Consider the following 22,832-nt stretch of genomic DNA (forward strand, 5'->3'; position numbering starts at 1 on the left):
GCGTTGCCCATTCTCACCTCGAGGATGAGTGCAACTTTCGTCCGCGCATCCCAACCACGTGACCTGACACACTCTGTTGCACATAAGCCACCTTATATATTTCTCAAAACAGCCACCATACAGACCCATCATGGCATTTGTGTATCCATTTCGAGATATATTGCCATGCAACTTCCACCGTCACTTCATATAACTTATATTTGATTGTCATATTCCTTTGTATGATCATATAAGCTGACATGGTATTTGTGGCGAAGCCACTAATCATCATTGTTATACATGTTAGGATGGACCATTGCACATCCTGATACACTGCGAGAGTCATTCATATAGTCATATCATACTATCAGTTTTCATGTTGAGTTGTAAGTAAATAAAAGTGTGATGGTCATCATTATAAGAGAACTATCTCGATGAGGAAAGGATGATGGAGACAACGGATCCCCCACAAGTCGGGATGAGACTCCGGGAGAAAAATATAATAAAAGAGAGAGAAGCAAACAAAAAAAAGAATAAATGAGAGAAAAGAGAGATGGGACAGTGCTACTACCTCTTATTCCACATTTTTTTTGCCTCAAAGTGGCACCATGTTCTTCATATAGAGAGTCTCTTGATTTTTCACTTCCATATGCTAGTGGGGATTTTTCATTATAGAACTTGGCTTGTATATTCTAATGACAGGCTTCCTCAAATGCCCGAGATCTTCATGAGCAAGCAAGTTGGATGCACACCCACTTAGGTTCATTTTAGCTTTCCTACACTTATAGCTGTAGTGCATCCGTTACATGGCAATCCCTACTCCTCGTATTGATATCTATTGATTGGCATCTCCATAGCCCGTTAATACGCCAAGTTGATGTGAGACTTTCCTATCTTCTCCACTTTCACCCCTTTGAAACCTTCCACCATATTCTATTCCACCCTTATGCTATATACATGGTTCACGCTCATATATTGCGCAAGTAATAAAAATCTGAAGCGTGTTAAAAAGTATGACCCAATTAAATGACTTGATACCATGGTGCTTAACATTTATATTTATGTGGTGAGGATGGAGCAATGCTATATTTATATGATAAATTGAATAAGGGGTGAACATTCTTTAAGGATTGTATGCTTTGAAACCTAATGACTATGTTGCTCGTGTTTATAAGCATTGCTATGTTGATATTTGTTAATTCATCATCTCTCAATGATCAAAAGTGTAATACATTACATGTTGGGTAGCATGTCACATCAAAAATTCTGGTTTTTATCATTTACCTACTTGAGGATGGGCAGGAATTAAGCTTGGGGATGTTGATACGTCTTCAACCTATCTATAATTTTTTTATTGTTCCATGCTATTATCATTCTAGGATACATTTTGGTTGTTTATACACCAATTTATATTATTTTTGATCGCTAAGTTATACTTATGATCTGCATTGGGTTTTCCATGAAGAGGAACGGGTAATTGCAACACAATGTGGATAAGTATTTCCCTCAGTTAAGAAACCAAGGTTTATTGAACCAATCGGAATATCAATCCTCAACTGTCTTCAGTGTCTGCACACAAAAGAGAAAACAACTTGCACCCAACGCGGGCAAGAGGGTTGGCAATCCCCTTGATCTCGTTATTTGCAAGCGAATGAGGTGTGTAGATAATTGTAGACAATTGAAACTTGCAAAATAAAATGAAAGACAAATAAGAATGACAAAAATATCATTAATAAATATCTTAAACAATCTAGAAATATCATTAATAAATATTAACTGGTAATCAGGATGAGTTGTATCATGTCGTCGCATCGTCCCCCCTGTTGAGGAGACCGTGGAAGATGAGAAAGAAGAAGACGAGGATTAAGTCGAGGAAGAGGATCACGAGGAAGACTACTATGAGGATGACAGGCCTCCACCTACTCAGCCAACCTAGAATAAAAGGGGGCATCAACTAAAAAACAATGGAAGAGTCCGTAACCGTTTCTCAAAGAGCCCCCTCCTCGTCGTGGAACCACAACGCACGAGACCCGCTCAAAGATAAACGACGAGCATACCGGTAAGAAGGGAAGGAAGTTTAAGTGATATGGTCATGTAGAACTAGTCACTTTGTGTCGAGCTGAACGAGAACTTGTTGGCTATGTTAAAGTACTTTGTCTCATTGATTTGCAAACTATTTGCTACGTTGGACATGTAAACCTATTTGCTATGTTGGGTATGTTGAGTAATCCTTTATTTTGATGTGTGATGCATATTATGATGTGTGAAATACTAATTTTAATTTCCAAACTATATTCTGATGTGTGAGATTATGCTATTTATATTGAATAATCAAGTTTTGTAGGAAAGGAAATGAAGTGTAAAGGGGACAAAACCCTACCACCATAGTCTTTGATGGTAGGGTTGCATACGCTATCGCACAATAAAACCAAGTTTCAGAAACATAACCGATTTCCCCTTTTAGGGGGTGTTCGATACCTATTGTGGAGGTCGATAACGGTAGGGTACTACTACCAACCGTCGGGATCTCTAGCGGTAGGGTTGTACATTTTAGAAATAGAACCGCCTTGGGGTTTGAGGGTGTTAAACCCTACCGCTAGGATCGGTGACGGTAGGTTACAACAACCTATCACCCCAAGTGTTTAGCTCCTTGCCATGGATTGGTCGAGTGCCGGTCCACCCATCCTCGGCAATGCCTCAGTGCGGCATACAGGTGTTCAGTCCGCCTCTTGCCGCTCGGATCTATCGAGTCATCGGTTCTCCGGCAAAGCCACGGTCGGAGGACACCCTGGCTTGGTGCTGTCCCAGAGGCTTGTCAACTCACCGTTGCCACTCATAAAGTGCGATGACTGCCGCGAAAGGTCATGTGATGTGTCTCCATGACGCCGGAACATCCCCAATGGGTGTTCATCAAGTGCATAAATGATGGGGTATGTGCTTCTCTTGGTTCGATTTCTTCGACGAAATTTTGATAGCTTATTTCCTTAAATTTGTGTGTAGGAGGGATGCAAGTTTTCAAATGGAAGAAGATTATATCGATCTTTTGATCAAACGTAATTTGCTTGATGTTCGTGCACTTCTAGCTAGAATTGAAGCTAGAGATGAGACCAAAGGAGAGGCAACGTCTAATTATATAGAATCAAAGAAGAAAGAAGTTATCAAGCTCAAAATTTCGCAGATCAACAATGAAGACACAGAGAAGATATTATTCTAACTACTGAGAGCAGTTATGAAAATTGAACATCTTTTAAAATGACTAATTACGGTTCTTGTTTTCTTTGGTCTCATTCTCGTAGCGAAGAATTGGTAAAGCCATCTATCAAAATGTCTTCTATGTAATAAGATATACTCCCTCTGTTCTTAAATATAAGTCTTTCTAGAGATTTCACTAGTAGACTACATACGGATGTATATAGACATACTTTAAAGTATAGATTCAATTATTTTGCTCCGTATGTAGACCCCTAGTGAAATCGCTTAAAACACTTATATTTAGGAACGGAGAGAGTAGTATTTAACATCAACCAAAAATATATGTACACAATAAAAAATAAACGCAGGCTGGTAACAAGGATGAAAATGTGTCCGTGCGTTGAATGCACGATCAACCCAAATACAAAAAGGAACGGACCTACCGATTCAAACAGACAAAAGTTAAATAAAACATGTGTCCATTCAAATCGGCTGCTCTTAATTCTAAAACGGTGTGTACGCGAGGACGGCCATCCCCTAGCTAAGAGTAGAACCCTCAAACCCTTAAATCCAAAATCAGTTTTAAGGGTTGAGAATTGATCATTTTTTACACTTTTAAGGGTTGAAAAACAGAGGCAAAGACTAGAACCCTTAAACCCAACCCTTATAGCCTAGTTTTGAACACTATGAACATGCACGCGGAGGAACAGAGGATACAAAAGTGACTTCAGCCACGGAGGAGCTCGCGCTCGCGCTGCCTGGACGAGGCCGTCTCCCTGGCGTACCACGCGGTGGAGCTCCGCCGGGCGCCGCGGCCCTTCTCGGCGGGCGGCCGCGGCAGGCGCGGCGGCGGGCGGGGGCGCGGCGACGGCGGCCGCGGCTGGAGCACGGGGGGCGGCGGCGGCGGGCGGGGGCGCGGCGGCAGGCGCGGCGGCTGGAGCGCGGGGGGCGGCGGCGGGCGGGGGCGCGGCGGGCGCGACGGCGGCGGCTGGAGCGCAGGGCCGGGGCCTGAGCGCAGAGGGGCAGCGGGGCCGGGGCCGGGGCGGCTGCCGGAGCGCGGGGGGCGGCGGGGCGGCGGCTGGAGCGCGGAGGGCGGCGGGCTGGCGGCGGCCGCTGCGGATTCCTCCCGCGCACGGGAACCAACTTCCTCCCGCGCGATGTGGGAAAATGAGTGCGGGTTGGGGGCAGTTTCCCCCCCCCCCAACCCTCACTTCTACAGGCTGGGAAGGGGTTTGGGGGTTCGACCTCTAAATTTTTTTACGGGTTTAAGGGTTTAAGGGTTCTAGTCTACGCTGTTTTTTCGATGAAAACTGTAAAAAAAACGGTTATTTTTAAGGGTTTGAGGGTTTGAGGGTTCTACTAGAGATGCTCTAAGCTGGTAGGGGCCGGGGCAGAGGTTAGGGGGCGGTGATAGGGGCCGGCAGCGAGAGAACCGAAAGGAGGCCAAACGCGTCGGGGGCATTCAAGCCCTTCGTTTGCAGTACATGTGCTCATGCGCCCAAAAGGAAAGCATGAGTAGGAGTAGTAACGACCAATGTCAATTTGCCATCACCTCATCACTCATTAGCCTGTGTGCGGTCCCAGTTTGGATGGCCGGTTTTGCTGACCCCGGCCTTGCTGTATTATCAAGGGTGCGTGATCTGCAGCACGCACGACGTACGGCCTCTCCTTCACTACATACGGGTATCTAGGAGTAGCTAGCATGTGCCTAGCTTGGCGCCTAGAGAATTGAACGTGCATGCATGGGGAGAGATACATGTATCCGTGTGAAACTTGTGGCTATCGTTCGTTCAAACCATGCATGGATCGAGTAGGAAGCACCCAACAGTTATCGTGTTGTACCACTGCAAGGTCACCAGTTTCAGGTTCATCGCACCTTAGGTGCACTCCGGCACACTCTCTTCCAAGCACGATCTATATAAATTCTTCTGGATACGACAGGAAGTAGCACTCAAACATCGGGCCATTTATTGTTTTTGAAGGGAATGCCTCTAACTGCCCCCGGGCAACCCGGCGCAAGATACTGAGCGCGAGAAGCATGAGGCTTGCCTCATGTGATTGGTTCACTTGGCAGCCGGTGAGTGGATCGTTAGCATGCATGTTCGTGTTCATGTGTTCCTTGTTTGTGTAGCTTTGATCACGAAGAAAGTGGGAACGTGCATTCGCTTCCTCCTTTTGATTGATCATTATAGATTTAGAGATTAATTTCTGAACTCATAAGCTGAACTATTTTGAGGATTTCACTTCAACATTTATGCATCACATCAGTAACGGTTTTTAAGGATGTGAGCGTGCATTCCATGAATCCCACATATGGGTACATCAAAAGTCAATCTCATACTCCCTCCGTCCCAAAATAACTTTTTCGAGCTTAGTACAAATTTATACTAGAGCTAATACAAAGTTGAGACACTTATTTTGAGACGGAGGGAGTATTAATTTCAAACTAAATTTACACTAGGTTGACTTTCAATATATGAGTAGTGCTCTGCATCAAAAGTGGAACTCATAGAAATGAAAAACCAAAATTACACTAGGTTGACTTTCAGTATATACTTGTATGGGGTTTTTACGTGGTCTCCGGCTGGCATCCCTTGAGATTTTATTGAACATGTATGCATCAGCTTTAATTAAGACCATGCTTCATGGTGCCACTGCCAACTTGTGTAGTGTGCAAGCAAAGCTTATGGCACCGACGGATATACTAAGTGTTCAAGGATATTGCGTTGTTAAGTCTAATTATATTTGGAAGGTGAAAGTGCCCTTCCGTATCAAAGTTTTCATGTGGTTTGTCCACAGGAAGGTGAATCTTACTAGGGATAATTTAGCAAAGCCAAATTAAGAGGGAAGTAAAAGATGTAGCTTCTCTCACCATGATAAGACTATCAAATACCTTTTTCTCCATTGTCCGCTCGCAAAAATGTTGTGGCAAACATTCTGTATAGCCTTTACTATCACACCTTCCGATAGCATTGATACGTTGTTTGAGACGTGACTAAATGGGCTCGACATTACTTTTGCTAAACATATTCGTATAGGAGTATGTGCATTGCTTTGAGCTATATGGAACTGCAGGAACGACGTGACTTTTAACAGACAAACAAATGTTAATTTCTTGCAGGTACTCCACGGGGCATCGGCGTTGATCCGTACATGGTCGTTACTCACTCCTGCGGAAACCAGGGAGCCTTTGATTATTGGGTCTATCCGGTGGGAGACGGTAGCTCGGGATATCTACAACCGGTTTGGATGGCGGTCCAGTAATAGGATAGATGGTTAGGCATCTAGACCTATGTTCACCGGTTGTGGCATCTTTTCATAGACTTTTCATTATTGTGTTGCTCGTTTTGAGCATGTTCGGAACCGCTGGAAGTTTCTTACTTTTCGTTAATAAAGTGGTTGCATGCATCGTATTGATGCAGAGGCCGGAGGGAATCCTTCTTTTTTTTAAATGAAGATACTACCACAAAATACTTACCAATAACAGAAGTAAAAATAGGAATGAAGTCAACAATTAATTGAAAATACTCCCTCCCTCATATGGGTTGTAAACTTCTAATAACATCTTAGAGCATCTACACCCAGACTTAGCAAATCTGGCCCCTATACGTCCGTGGACGCACCCGCGGTGATGATCACCCCTCATTTTTCCTTTGTTGCATCCAACTACCTCATATTAGATACCTCAAATCTATACATATCATGCAAAATAAAATGAATGTACTACATAGATAGCCTACAATACTCGTCGTTGGAGATGCCAACGAGTATCGTTGTCGTTGGAGATGTCAACGAGTATCGTTGTCGTTGCAGATGTCAACGAGTATCGTGTTGGGACTGCCGGACGGCCTTGCCTCTGAGTAGATAGTCGTTTGCCGCACCTTCTGGCTCCTCAGCAGGCTCTATCTCAACGACGATCTCATCCAGCTCCGTGTGTCACTACTAGGGAAATGCCTAGCAGTAGCGCGAGTATTAGGTGTATCGGTAGAGCGTGTTGGAATTATGCCCTAGAGGCAATAATAAATATAGTTATTATTATAATTCCTGTATCAAGATAATCGTTTATTATCCATGCTATAATTGTATTGAATGAAGACTCATTTACATGTGTGGATACATAGACAAAACACCATCTCTAGCAAGCCTCTAGTTGGCTAGCCAGTTGATCAAAGATAGTCAGTGTCTTCTGATTATGAACAAGGTGTTGTTGCTTGATAACTGGATCACGTCATTAGGAGAATCACGTGATGGACTAGACCCAAACTAATAGACGTAGCATGTTGATCGTGTTATTTTGTTGCTACTGTTTTCTGCGTGTCAAGTATTTATTCCTATGACCATGAGATCATATAACTCACTGACACCGGAGGAATGCTTTGTGTGTCTCAAACGTCGCAACGTAACTGGGTGACTATAAAGATGCTCTACAGGTATCTCCGAAGGTGTTAGTTGAGTTAGTATGGATCAAGACTGGGATTTGTCACTCCGTGTGAACGGAGAGGTATCTCGGGGCCCACTCGGTAATACAACATCACACACAAGCCTTGCAAGCAATGTAACTTAGTGTAAGTTGCGGGATCTTGTATTACGGAACGAGTAAAGAGACTTGCCGGTAAACGAGATTGAAATAGGTATACGGATACTGACGATCGAATCTCGGGCAAGTAACATACCGAAGGACAAAGGGAATGACATACGGGATTATATGAATCCTTGGCACTGAGGTTCCAACGATAATATCTTCATAGAATATGTAGGATCCAATATGGGCATCCAGGTCCCGCTATTGGATATTGACCAAGGAGTCTCTCGGGTCATGTCTACATAGTTCTCGAACCCACAGGGTCTGCACACTTAAGGTTCGACGTTGTTTTATGCGTATTTGAGTTATATGGTTGGTTACCGAATGTTATTCGGAGTCCCGGATGAGATCACGGACGTCACGAGGGTTTCCGGAATGGTCCGGAAACGAAGATTGATATATAGGATGACCTCATTTGATTACCGGAAGGTTTTCGGAGTTACCGGGAATGTACCGGGAATGACGATCGGGTTCCGGGAGTTCACCGGGGGGGCAACCCACCCCGGGGAAGCCCATAGGCCTTGAGGGTGGCACACCAGCCCTTAGTGGGCTGGTGGGACAGCCCAAAAGGGCTCTATGCGCCAAGCAAAGAAAAATCAAGAGGAAAAGAAAAAAAAAGGGAGGAGGTGGGAAGGAAGGGGGACTCCCTCCCACCAAACCAAGTCCAACTCGGTTTGGGGGGGAGTCCTCCCCCCTTGGACTCGGCCGACCCCCTTGGGGCTCCTTGAGCCCCAAGGCAAGGTCCCCTCCCTCCCACCTATATATACGGAGGTTTTAGGGCTGATTTGAGACGAATTTTCCACGGCAGCCTGACCACATACCTCCACGGTTTTTCCTTTAGATCGCGTTTGTGCGGAGCTCGGGCGGAGCCCTGCTGAGACAAGGTCATCACCAACCTCCGGAGCGCCGTCACGCTGCCGGAGAACTCTTCTACCTCTCTGTCTCTCTTGCTGGATCAAGAAGGCCGAGATCATCGTCGAGCTGTACGTGTGCTGAACGCGGAGGTGCCGTCGTTCGGTACTAGATCGTGGGAATGATCGCGGGATTGTTCGCGGGGCGGATCGAGGGACATGAGGACGTTCCACTACATCAACCGCGTTCTTTAACGCTTCTGCTGTACGATCTACAAGGGTACGTAGATCACTCATCCCCTCTCGTAGATGGGCATCACCATGATAGGTCTTCGTGCGCGTAGGAAAATTTTTGTTTCCCATGCGACGTTCCCCAACAGTGGCATCATGAGCTAGGTTCATGCGTAGATGTCTTCTCGAGTAGAACACAAAAGTTTTTGTGGGCGGTGATGTGCGTTTTGCTGCCCTCCTCAGTCTTTTCTTGATTCCGCGGTATTGTTGGATTGAAGCGGCTTGGACTGACATTACTCGTACGCTTACGAGAGACTGGTTTCATCGTTACGAGTAACTCCGTTGCTCAAAGATGACTGGCAAGTGTCGGTTTCTCCAACTTTAGTTGAATCGGATTTGACCGAGGAGGTCCTTGGATGAGGTTAAATAGCAACTCATATATCTCCGTTGTGGTGTTTGCGTAATTAAGATGCGATCCTACTAGATACCCATGGTCACCACGTAAAACATGCAACAACAAAATTAGAGGACGTCTAACTTGTTTTTGCAGGGTATGCTTGTGATGTGATATGGCCAATGATGTGATGTGATATATTGGATGTATGAGATGATCATGTTGTAATAGAAATATCGACTTGCACGTCGATGGTACGGTAACCGGCAGGAGCCATAGGGTTGTCTTTATACTAACGTTTGTGCTTGCAGATGCGTTTACTATTTTGCTAGGATGTAGCTTTAGTAGTAATAGCATGAGTAGCACGACAACCCCGATGGCAACACGTTGATGGAGATCATGGTGTGGCGCCGGTGACAAGAAGATCGTGCCGGTGCTTTGGTGATGGAGATCAAGAAGCACGTGATGATGGCCATATCATGTCACTTATGAATTGCATGTGATGTTAATCCTTTTATGCACCTTATTTTGCTTAGAACGACGGTAGCATTATGAGGTGATCTCTCACTAAAATTTCAAGACGAAATTGTGTTCTCCCCGACTGTGCACCGTTGCTACAGTTCGTCGTTTCGAGACACCACGTGATGATCGGGTGTGATAGACTCAACGTTCACATACAACGGGTGCAAAACAGTTGCGCACGCGGAACACTCGGGTTAAGCTTGACGAGCCTAGCATGTGCAGACATGGCCTCGGAACACATGAGACCGAAAGGTCGATCATGAATCATATAGATGATATGATTAGCATAGGGCTGCTTACCACTGAAACTATACTCAACTCACGTGATGATCGGACTTGAGCTAGTGTAAGTGGATCATGAACCACTCAAATGACTAGAGAGATGTACTTTTTGAGTGGGAGTTTAGCGAATAATTTGATTAAGTTAAACTCTAATTATCTTGAACATAGTCTAAGTCCACTTTGAATATATTTTGTGTTGTAGATCATGGCTCACGCGACAGTCATACTGAATTTTAATATGTTCCTAGAGAAAGCTAAGTTGAAAGATGATGGAAGCAACTTTGTAGACTGGGCTCGTAATCTTAAGCTAATCTTACAAGCTGGGAAGAAGGATTATGTCCTTAATGCTGCGTTAGGAGTTGAACCACCCGCTACGGCTGATCAGGATGTTAAGAACGCTTGGTTAGCACGTAAGGAGGACTACTCAATAGTTCAATGTGCAGTCTTGTATGGCTTAGAACCGGGACTTCAACGTCGCTTTGAGCGTCATGGAGCATTTGAGATGTTCCAGGAGTTGGAGTTTATCTTTCAGAAGAACGCCCGGATCGAGAGGTATGAGACCTCCGATAAATTCTATGCTTGCAAGATGGAGGAAAACTCATCTGTCAGTGAACATGTGCTCAAAATGTCTGGGTACTCAAACCGTCTAGCTGAGCTGGGGATTGAACTCCCGCAAGAAGCTATCACTGACAGAATCCTTCAATCACTGCCGCCAAGCTATAAAGGCTTTGTGTTGAACTACAACATGCAAGGGATGAACAAGTCTCCCGGCGAGTTGTTTGCGATGCTGAAAGTCGCAGAGTCTGAACTCCGTAAAGAGCATCAAGTGTTGATGGTGAATAAGACTAATAGTTTCAAGAGAAACGGCAAAGGCAAGAAGGGCAATTCGAAGAAGAGCGGCAAGCCTGTTGCCAATCCGACGAAGAAACCCAAAGCTGGACCTAAGTCGGAAACTGGAGTGTTACTATTGCAAGGGTATGGGTCATTGGAAGCGCAATTGCCCCAAGTATCTGGCAGATAAGAAGGCGGGCAAAAAGAAATCAGGTATATTTGATATACATGTTATTGATGTGTACTTAACCGGCTCTCGTAGTAGTGCCTGGGTATTCGATACCGGTTCTGTTGCTCATATTTGCAACTCGAAGCAGGAACTACGGAATAGGCGAAGGCTGGCGAAAGATGAAGTGACGATGCGCGTAGGAAATGGTTCCAAGGTTGATGCAATCGCCGTCGGCACAGTGTCACTTCAGTTACCGTCAGGATTAGTGATGAACTTAAATCATTGTTATTTAGTGCCTGCGTTGAGCATGAACATTATATCTGGATCTTGTTTATTGCGAGACGGTTACTCTTTTAAGTCAGAGAATAATGGTTGTTCTATTTCTATGAGTAACATCTTTTATGGTCATGCACCGAATGTGAGAGGATTGTTCATATTGAATCTTGATAACGATACACATATACATAACATTGAGACCAAAAGAGTTAGAGTTAACAAAGATAGCGCCATATTTTTGTGGCACAGCCGCTTAGGCCATATTGGTGTAAAGCGCATGAAGAAACTCCATGCTGATGGACTTTTGGAGTCACTTGACTTTGATTCACTTGACACGTGCGAACCATGCCTCATGGGCAAGATGACTAAGACTCCGTTCTCAGGAACAATGGAGCGTGCAAGTGACTTGTTGGAAATCATACATACCGATGTATGTGGTCCGATGAGCGTGGAGGCACGCGGCGGATATCGTTATTTTCTCACCTTCACTGACGATTTAAGTAGATATGGTTATGTCTACTTGATGAAGCACAAGTCTGAAACATTTGAAAAGTTCAAGCAATTTCAGAGTGAAGTGGAAAATCATCATAACAAGAAGATCAAGTTCATACGGTCTGATCGTGGGGGTGAATATCTGAGTTTCGAGTTTGGTGCTCACTTAAGACAATGTGGAATTGTTTCACAGTTAACACCGCCTGGAACACCACAGCGTAATGGTGTGTCCGAACGTCGTAATCGTACTCTATTAGAGATGGTGCAATCCATGATGTCTCTTACTGATTTGCCGTTATCATTTTGGGGCTATGCATTAGAAACAGCTGCATTCACTTTAAATAGGGCACCATCAAAATCCGTTGAGACGACACCATACGAACTGTGGTATGGCAAAAGGCCAAAGTTGTCGTTTCTTAAAGTTTGGGGATGTGATGCTTATGTCAAAAAGCTTCAGCCTGAAAAGCTGGAACCCAAAGCGGAAAAGTGCGTCTTCATAGGTTACCCAAAAGAGATAGTTGGGTACACCTTCTATCTCAAATCCGAGGGCAAAGTGTTTGTTGCTAAAAACGGAGCTTTTCTCGAGAAGGAGTTTCTCTCGAGAGAATTGAGTGGGAGGAAGATAGAACTTGACGAGGTTGTCGAACCTCTCATCCCTCTGGATGGTGGCGTAGGGCAAAGGGAAACCTCTGTCATTGCGACGCCGGTTGAGGAGGTAGTTAATGATGATGATCATGAAACTCCAGTTCAAGTTTTTGTCGAACCACGCAGGTCGACGAGACCACGTGCTGCTCCAGAGTGGTACGGTAATCCCGTCTTATCGATCATGTTGTTAGACAACAATGAACCTGCGAATTATGAAGAAGCAATGGTGGGCCCAGATCCCAACAAATGGCTGGAAGCCATGAAGTCCGAGATAGGATCCATGTATGAGAACAAAGTGTGGACTTTGGAGGTACTGCCTGAGGGCCGCAAGGCCATTCAGAACAAATGGATCTTCAAGAGGAAGACGGACGCTAACGGTAATGTGACCGTTTATAAAGCTCGACTTGTGGCAAAGGGTTTTTCACAAGTTCAAGGAGTTGACTACGATGAGACTTTCTCACCCGCAGCGATGCTTAATTCCGTCAGAATCATGTTAGCAATAGCTGCATTTTTCGATTATGAAATCTGGCAGATGGATGTCAAAACGGCGTTCCTTAACGGTTTCCTTAAGGAAGAATTGTATATGATACAACCCGAAGGTTTTGTCGATCCTAAGAATGCTAACAAGGTGTGCAAGCTCCAGCGATCCATTTATGGACTGGTGCAAGCATCTCGGAGTTGGAACAAACGCTTTGATGAGGTGATCAAAGCATTTGGGTTTATACAAGTGGTTGGAGAATCTTGTATTTACAAGAAAGTGAGTGGGAGCTCTGTGGCGTTTCTAATATTATATGTGGATGACATATTACTGATTGGAAACAACGTAGAGTTTTTTGAGAGCATAAAGGATTACTTGAATAAAAGTTTCTCTATGAAGGACCTAGGAGAAGCTGCTTACATTCTAGCCATTAAGATCTATAGGGATAGATCAAAACGCCTGATAGGACTTTCACAAAGCACATACCTTGATAAAGTTTTGAAGAGGTTCAAAATGGAACAGTCCAAGAAAGGTTTCTTGCCAGTTCTACAAGGTACGAGATTGAGTAAGACTCAGTGCCCAGCAACTGATGAAGATAGAGAGAATATGAGCTCCGTCCCCTATGCTTCAGCCATAGGTTCTATCATGTATGCGATGCTGTGCACTAGACCGGATGTTAGCCTGGCCATAAGTATGGCAGGTAGGTTCCAGAGTAATCCAGGAGTGGATCACTGGACAGCGGTCAAGAATATCCTGAAGTACCTGAAAAGGACTAAGGAGATGTTTCTCGTGTATGGAGGTGACGAAGAGCTCGCCGCAAAAGGTTACGTCGATGCAAGCTTTGACACAGATCCGGACGACTCTAAGTTGCAAACCGGATACGTATTTATTCTTAATGGGGGTGCAGTAAGCTGGTGCAGTTCCAAGCAACGCGTCGTAGCAGATTCTACATGTGAAGCGGAGTACATGGCTGCCTCGGAGGCGGCTAAGGAGGGTGTCTGGATGAAGCAGTTCATGACGGATCTTGGAGTGGTGCCAAGCGCACTGAATCCAGTAACCTTGTTCTGTGACAACACTGGTGCCATTGCCTTAGCAAAGGAACCACGGTTTCACAAGAAGACCAGACACATCAAACGACGCTTCAACCTCATCCGCGACTACGTCGAGGGAGAGGACGTGAATATATGCAAAGTGCACACGGATCTGAATGTAGCAGACCCGCTGACTAAACCTCTTCCACGGCCAAAACATGATCAACACCAGAACTGTATGGGTGTTAGATTTATTATGATGTAATTCACATGGTGATGTGAAGGCTAGATTATTGACTCTAGTGCAAGTGGGAGACTGTTGGAATTATGCCCTAGAGGCAATAATAAATATAGTTATTATTATAATTCCTGTATCAAGATAATCGTTTATTATCCATGCTATAATTGTATTGAATGAAGACTCATTTACATGTATGGATGCATAGACAAAACACCGTCCCTAGCAAGCCTCTAGTTGGCTAGCCAGTTGATCAAAGATAGTCAGTGTCTTGTGATTATGAACAAGGTGTTGTTGCTTGATAACTGGATCACGTCATTAGGAGAATCACGTGATGGACTAGACCCAAACTAATAGACGTAGCATGTTGATCGTGTCATTTTGTTGCTACTGTTTTCTGCGTGTCAAGTATTTATTCCTATGACCATGAGATCATATAACTCACTGACACCGGAGGAATGCTTTGTGTGTATCAAACGTCGCAACGTAACTGGGTAACTATAAAGATGCTCTACAGGTATCTCCAAAGGTGTTAGTTGAGTTAGTATGGATCAAGACTGGGATTTGTCACTCCGTGTGAACGGAGAGGTATCTCGGGGCCCACTCGGTAATACAACATCACACACAAGCCTTGCAAGCAATGTAACTTAGTGTAAGTTGCGGGATCTTGTATTACGGAACGAGTAAAGAGACTTGCCGGTAAACGAGATTGAAATAGGTATACGGATACTGACGATCGAATCTCGGGCAAGTAACATACCGAAGGACAAAGGGAATGACATACGGGATTATATGAATCCTTGGCACTGAGGTTCAAACGATAAGATCTTCGTAGAATATGTAGGATCCAATATGGGCATCCAGGTCCCGCTATTGGATATTGACCGAGGAGTCTCTTGGGTCATGTCTACATAGTTCTCGAACCCGCAGGGTCTGCACACTTAAGGTTCGACGTTGTTTTATGCGTATTTGAGTTATATGGTTGGTTACCGAATGTTGTTCGGAGTCCCGGATGAGATCACGGACATCACGAGGGTTTCCGGAATGGTCCGGAAACGAAGATTGATATATAGGATGACCTCATTTGATTACCGGAAGGTTTTCGGAGTTACCGGGAATGTACCGGGAATGACGAATGAGTTCCGGGAGTTCACCGGGGGGGGCAACCCACCCCGGGGAAGCCCATAGGCCTTGAGGGTGGCACACCAGCCCTTAGTGGGCTGGTGGGACAGCCCAAAAGGGCTCTATGCGCCAAGCAAAGAAAAATCAAGAGGAAAAGAAAAAAAAAAGGGAGGAGGTGGGAAGGAAGGGGAACTCCCTCCCACCAAACCAAGTCCAACTCGGTTTGGGGGGGGAGTCCTCCCCCCTTGGACTCAGCCGACCCCCTTGGGGCTCCTTGAGACCCAAGGCAAGGTCCCCTCCCTCCCACCTATATATACGGAGGTTTTAGGGCTGATTTGAGACGACTTTTCCACGGCAGCCCGACCACATACCTCCACGGTTTTTCCTCTAGATCGCGTTTCTGCGGAGCTCGGGCGGAGCCCTGCTGAGACAAGGTCATCACCAACCTCCGGAGCGCCGTCACGCTGCCGGAGAACTCTTCTACCTCTCCGTCTCTCTTGCTGGATCTAGAAGGCCGAGATCATCGTCGAGTTGTACGTATGCTGAACGCGGAGGTGCCGTCCGTTCGGTACTAGATCGTGGGACTGATCGCGGGATTGTTCGCGGGGCGGATCGAGGGACATGAGGACGTTCCACTACATCAACCGCGTTCTTTAACGCTTCTGCTGTATGATCTACAAGGGTACGTAAATCACTCATCCCCTCTCGTAGATGGGCATCACCATGATATGTCTTCGTGCGCGTAGGAAAAATTTTGTTTCCGATGCGACGTTCCCCAACAGAGCGGGCTCCCACAATATATACTGATACGACGCTACAACTAACCTGTAGCAGTAGCACATGTTGGCCCGCGCTACTGCTAGCTGTGATAGCAGTAGCGCCAAATCTACTCCAGCGACACTACTATTAATATCAAAAACCAAAAAAAATTCTTCGGCATTGAAGGGGATCTGAAGGGGAGCAGCCGAATCCATCCATCTCTGGTGCTGGACGTCAACGGCGGTGACCACCGGCATCTTGGGGCGACAGCGACAGGTTGCAAGCTCCTATCCATGGTGAAACGAGATAGCAGAGACCATGAGAGGGAGAAGGAAAAGAGAAGGACGAGGAAGAGGCTGACGGGGAGCTCGCCTATGGTGGTGCTTGATACGTCTCCATCGTATCTACTTTTCCAAACTCTTTTGCCCTTGTTTTGGACTCTAATTTGCATGATTTGAATGGAACTAACCCGGACTGACGCTGTTTTCAGCACAATTGCCATGGTGTTGTTTTTGAGCAGAAATGAAAGTTCTCGGAATGTCCTGAAAATTTACGGAGAATATATCTGGAATATATGAAAAATACCTGCGCAAAGATCCACCGGAGGGGACGGGCTAGTGGGCCACAAGCCGTGTAGCCGCGGCCTCCCCCCCCCCCTTAGCCGCGGTGACCAGGCATGTGGGGCCCACGTGGCTCTGCCGTCCCCAATTCCAGCGCTATTTATTCCCTTTCGTCCCGGAAAAAATCAAGAGAGAAAATTTCATCGCGCTTCACGATCCAGAGGCGCCGCCACATCCCGTTCTTGCCCTGGAGGGCAGATCTGGAGTCCGTTTTGGGCTCCGGATCAACGAGATCGTCGCCATCGTCATCACCAACCTTCTTCCCTCTCCAATTCCATGAAGACCTTCATCATTCCTGAGTAATCTATTCGTAGGCTCGCTGGGCGGTGATGAGTAGGATGAGATCTATCATGTAATCGAGTTAGTTTTGACGGGGATTGATCCCTAGTATCCACTATGTTCTGAGATTAATGTTGCTACTACTTTGCTATGGCTAATGCTTGTTACTAGGGCCCGAGTGCCATGATTTCAGATTTTAAATTATTATGTTGTCACCAATATATGTGTGTTTTAGATCCGATCTTGCAAGTTGTAGTTACCTACTATGTGTTATGATCCGGCAACCTCGGACTGACAATAACCGGACCCACTCCCGGTGATGACCATAGTTTGAGGAGTTCATGTGTTCACCAAGTGCTAATGCGTTGGTCCGGTTCTTTATTAAAAGGAGAACCTTAATATCCCGTAGTATCCATTTGGACCCCGCTGCCACGGGAGGGATGGACAATAGATGTCATGCAAGTTATTTTCCCTAAGCACGTATGACTACACACGGAATGCATGCCTACATCACATCGACGAACGGGAGCTAGTCACATATCTCTCCGTGTTATAACTGGTGCATGATGAATGTCATCCAACAAATCACCGATCCATTGCCTACGAGTTTGTCCCACTGTTGCTGTTACTTGCTTTGCTCTGCTGCTGTTACTACTGTTGCTACTACTGTTACTTGTTTCTGTTGTTACTTGCTTTGTCCTGCTACTGCTGCCACTACTGCTCTACTGTTACTTGCTGTTGCTGTCACATATCTCTCCGTGTTATAAATGTTGCATGATGAATGTCATCCAACAAATCACTGATCCATTGCCTACGAGTTTGTCCCACTGCTCTGTTACTTGCTTTGCTTTGCTGTTGTTACTACTGTTGCTGCTACTGTTACTTGTTGCTGCTGTTACTTGCTTTGTCCTGCTACTGCTGCCACTACTGTTGCTACTACTGTAACTTGATGCTGCTGTTACTTGCTACTGCTGCTACTTGCTACTGTTGTCACTACTGCTGTTCCTTGCCACTGTTGTTACTCGTTACTCTGCTACTACCTGCTACAATACTTTTCTGGCGCCATTGATACTTTAGTTAGGAATAATCTACCGTCAACAGATTCTTTCCTAGCACCGTTGCTATCATACTACTTTTGCTGATTATATCCTGCTTGCAGATACTAATCTTTCACGTGTGGTTGAGCCGACAACTCAACTGCTAATACTGGAGAATATCCTTTCACTCCCATCGTGTTGAACCAACAAATTTGGGTTGAATACTCTACCCTCGAAAACTGTTGCGATCCCACACGCTGGTGGGCCATTGCAAGACAATTGCTAATTGTTGAGCAACTCGGAGCAGCTCTTTTCTGGCCCCGTTGCTGGGGAGGCATCAAGTCAGGAATAGTTGCACGTCAACAGCTCTTTTCTCGCGCCGTTGCCGGGGATGATAGCTATATTCTATGAGTCACTTGGGATTTATATCTGCTGATCACTATGAAGAATCTGAAAGATCCAAGAACCAAAGTCTTGCCGTCAACTACGAGGGGAGGTAAGGAACTGCCATCAAGCTCTGCACTTGATTCACCTTCAGTTATGAGTAAGTTTGCGACACCACCTCCTGCTAAAAATCTTGATATGTCGCATGTGCTTGATGATGCTTATGATGCTACTATGCCTGATACTGCTAGAGATGCTATGCCTGATACTGCTAGAGATGATATGCCTGACACTGCTAGAGATGCTATGCCTAATACTGCTATCCATGATACTATGCCTGATAGTGCTTTGCCTGATGATGCTAGAGATGCTATTTTGCCTGATGATGCTAGGCTTGATACTACTAGAGATACTACTTTGTCTGATATGACACTAGGGGTATTCCTTGATGCTCATATTGCTAGAGTTACTGCCAATGCTCGTGATGCTTCTGAAACTGCCGATACTATTAAGATAGAACCTGCTTTTGCTCCTGCTAGATCTAGCTCTCCTAGATATGATTTGCCTGATATACCTGAGGGTTATGTTATGGAGGGAGAGATAGCTGAGGATTTTCTTGCGTGTAAGGATGCCTATGACGCTGAGAAATTACTTCTCAAGTGGAAGGAAAAATCTCGGAAAGCTAGGATGAAATACGACCCGAAGTTTGCCACTTCACATATCTTTATCACCGATAAGGATTATGAATTCTCTGTAGTCGAATCTGATCCTTTCCACGGTTATGATCCTTTCCACGGTTATGAGTCTAAGATGGTCGTAGCCCATCTTACCAAACTACACGATATAGGCACCCTTTTCACTAGTGAGGAGAAGATCCGCTACTACTATATCCTTAAGTTGTTTCCTTTCTCTCTAAAGGATGACGCTAAAGCCTGGTTCACTTCTCTTGCTCCTGGATGTGTGAGTAGTCCCCATGATATGGTCTATTACTTCTGTGAGAAATATTTCCCTGCCCATAAGAAGCAAGCTGCCTTGCAGGAAATATACAACTTTGCTCAACTCAAAGAAGAGAGTCTCCCACAAGCTTGGGGGAGGCTCATCCAGCTACAGAATGCTTTGCCTGATCACCCTCTTAAGAAGAACGAGATACTTGATATCTTCTATAACGGACTTACCGATGCTTCTAGAGACCACCTAGATAGTTGTGCCGGTTGTGTTTTTAGGGAACGAACTATAGAACAAGCTGAGATCCTACTGAATAACATCTTGATCAGCGATAATGCTTGTACTATTCCCGAACCACCTCCTAAGCCAACTCCTAAGAAAAGAGGTATTCTATTCCTCAGTCCCGAAGATATGCAAGAAGCCAAGAAATCTATGCAAGAGAAAGGCATTAGATCTGAAGATGTCAAAAATCTACCACCTATCGAAGAGATCCATGGTCTCGATAACCCGATACAAGTAGTAGAGGTGAATTCTCTGCGTAGATTCAATGAGATTGATATTCCTTTTGACAAACCTGCTAGCCTATGTTTTGACGAATTTGACAACTTCGTTGCCAAACTACAGAGTTTGAATGATTATGTTAGCAGACAATTGGAACAGAGTACTCGTATGATTAGTCATTTAAGTGCTTGTGCAGACAGAAATGTCAATGATCTGAAGCTTCTGAGTAAACATGCCTCTATGATTACTACTTAGGTAGAACAAGTACTTAAAGCTCAGAATGACTTGCTCAATGAATTAAATGACAACACTGTCAGAGTCATTACTAGAGGAGGCAAAATGACTCGGGAACCTTTGTATCCTGAAGGCCATCCTAAGAGAATTGATCAAGATTCTCAAGGAATTAATGTTGATACACCCAGTCATCCTAAGAAGAAGAAGAAGAAGGATGATAGAAACATACATGTCAGTTCACCAAATTCTGTCACACCTGAAGAACCAAATGATATTTCTGCGTCTGATGCAGAAACACAATCTCGTGATGAACATGAACCTCGTGACAATATGGACAGCGATGTTCATAATAATGCTCAACCTAGCAATGATAAGGATGTGGAGATTGAACCTACGGTTAATCCTGATAACCCACAACCTAAGAGATACGATAAGAATGACTTCACTGCTAGAAAGCATGGTAAAGAAAGGGATCCATGGGTTCAAAGACCTATGCCCTTTCCTCCGAAGTCATCCAAGAAAAAGGATGATGGGGATTTTGAGCGCTTTATTGAAATGTTGAGACCCGTCTTTCTACAGATGTGGTTAATTGATATGCTCAAAATGTCTCCGTATGCCAAGTACATGAAAGTTATCGTGACCAATAAACAGAAGATACCAGATCTTGAGATCTCCACCATGCTTGCCAATTACACTTTCAAAGGTGGAACTCCTAAGAAACTTGGTGATCCCGGAGTGCCCACTATACCTTGCTCCATTAAAGGAAACTACGTAAGAACTGCATTATGTGACCAAGGAGCCGGTGTTAGTGTTATGCCTCTCTCCTTTTATTGTAGACTTGAACTGGATAAGTTGACACCCACTGAAATCTCTCTACAAATGGCCGACAAATCAACTGCTTTCCCTGTCGGCATTTGTGAAGATGTGCCTGTTGTGGTTGTTAACACCACTATCTTAACAGACTTTGTTATCTTGGATATTCCCGAGGACGATGCCATGGCTGTCATCCTCGGAAGACCCTGTTTAAACACTGCAGGGGTTGTTATATATTGCAACAAAGGCAATGTCACTTTCCATGTCAACGGTAATGAGCATACAGTGCACTTTCCGAAGAAATGATATCAAGTACATTGCATCAATGCTTTTTCTGGATTTTTTGAAAAATACTTGGACTGAGAGCTGGCCTGGGGGCCACACCAGTGGGCCACAAGCCCTGTAGCTGCGGCCTTGTAAAAAGAAGGAATTCCTTATTGATATGAGTAGTCTATCATCCCAAATAAGCCAGGCTATCACATACACCACCACTCAGAGGAACCGACGTCCTCATCGGGCCATAGGACCGTTCCCTCTTGGCACAAACGTCTGTGCTTCCAGTCCAGTACATGTACCATATCGTATGCCACGACGGGTCACAAACGTCATGAACAACATGACTGCGCACCTGTCCGCAAACATCCGTGTAACCGCGAGGGTCGGTTCTGATACCAAACTTGTAACGCCCCGGACACACCCGCTGGCGGTCGTTACTCTTGGCGGGAACTAGACTGTCCCCACATATCAATGTAGTCTTTTCTGCGCACTTTGTCCTCACTCATGCCCACCCGGGATCAACTTCCCGGTCGGTCACCCATCCTAGAACTACTCCAAGCTGAGCACGCTTAACCTGAGAGTTCTGTTCGAATGGGCTTCCGGAAAAGAAGGAATTCCTTATTGATATGAGTAGTCTATCATCCCAAATAAGCCAGGCTATCACAGGCCTCCCCCCTGGCCTTGGACACCAAGCTTGTGGGGCCCACAAGGACCCCCTCCACTCATTCTAGCTCCCATCCTCTTCTTCTACCTCCAGAAAAAATCGTTTCGCAGCTCAAACCGTGTTCTTGCTCATTTGGCTGTGATATTCGATCTCCTTGCTCAAAGCACCATTCTCCGAACCGTTTTGGGGAAATTACTCCTTGGTAAGTGACTCCTCCATTGGTCCAATTAGTTTCTACTCTAGTGTTTTATCCTTCGCGTATTCTTGCTACCTTGGTGACCCTGTTCTTGAGCTTTAAATGTTGATTTTAGCTGGTCCCACGTAGTTTTAGCGCGTGATACGGTCTCTAGGCACTAGTAGGAGTAGTTTCTACAAGGTGTGGTTGGTCTTTATTCACTTTTCTTTGGCGGGATCTATGCCACTCGCATAGCAAATTTTCTTGGAGTACCCATCCGCGCAGGAGATCCCCCGCTCCATACAGCTTTCCTTGACCGCGTCGCTATGACACGCTACCAGTTCCTTGAGAGGGATGATGAATCCCTCCTATACCGATTGATATTTAACCGGCAGCGTATTTTCCATATTACCCTTCCTGCTCCTGCTTTCTTTGACTTTCAGGTAAAACAGAGATATTACATAACCAGAGGAGAGTCAGAGGAGTATGAGAGGGAGGCGAAGGCTGCTCGTCTCCGTGAGGCAGCTATTCAGGCAGTGGCTGCAGCACTCCCGTATAACCCCGATTATGATTTTGGGTTTCGCCAGGACCGTCCTTGGGAGTATACCAAGCTAGGCCAAAAGCCTAAACTTGGGGGAGTACGTGTTTGCACCAACTTTACATTCATGCTTATGCTTTCGCTTTGATAGTCGGTGTTTACACTTTGCCACTGTATTATCCATGCTAGTTTATTTTCATTTTCTTGTTTTCTTGTTTTGTGTCCTTTTGAGAAAACCCAAAAAGATTTCCCTTTCTTCTTTTGCTTGTTGGGAGTTTTCCCGTGTAAATAG

This window comes from Hordeum vulgare, chromosome 4H, assembly GCF_904849725.1.
Source record: "Hordeum vulgare subsp. vulgare chromosome 4H, MorexV3_pseudomolecules_assembly, whole genome shotgun sequence".
Classification (NCBI taxonomy): Eukaryota; Viridiplantae; Streptophyta; class Magnoliopsida; order Poales; family Poaceae; genus Hordeum; species Hordeum vulgare.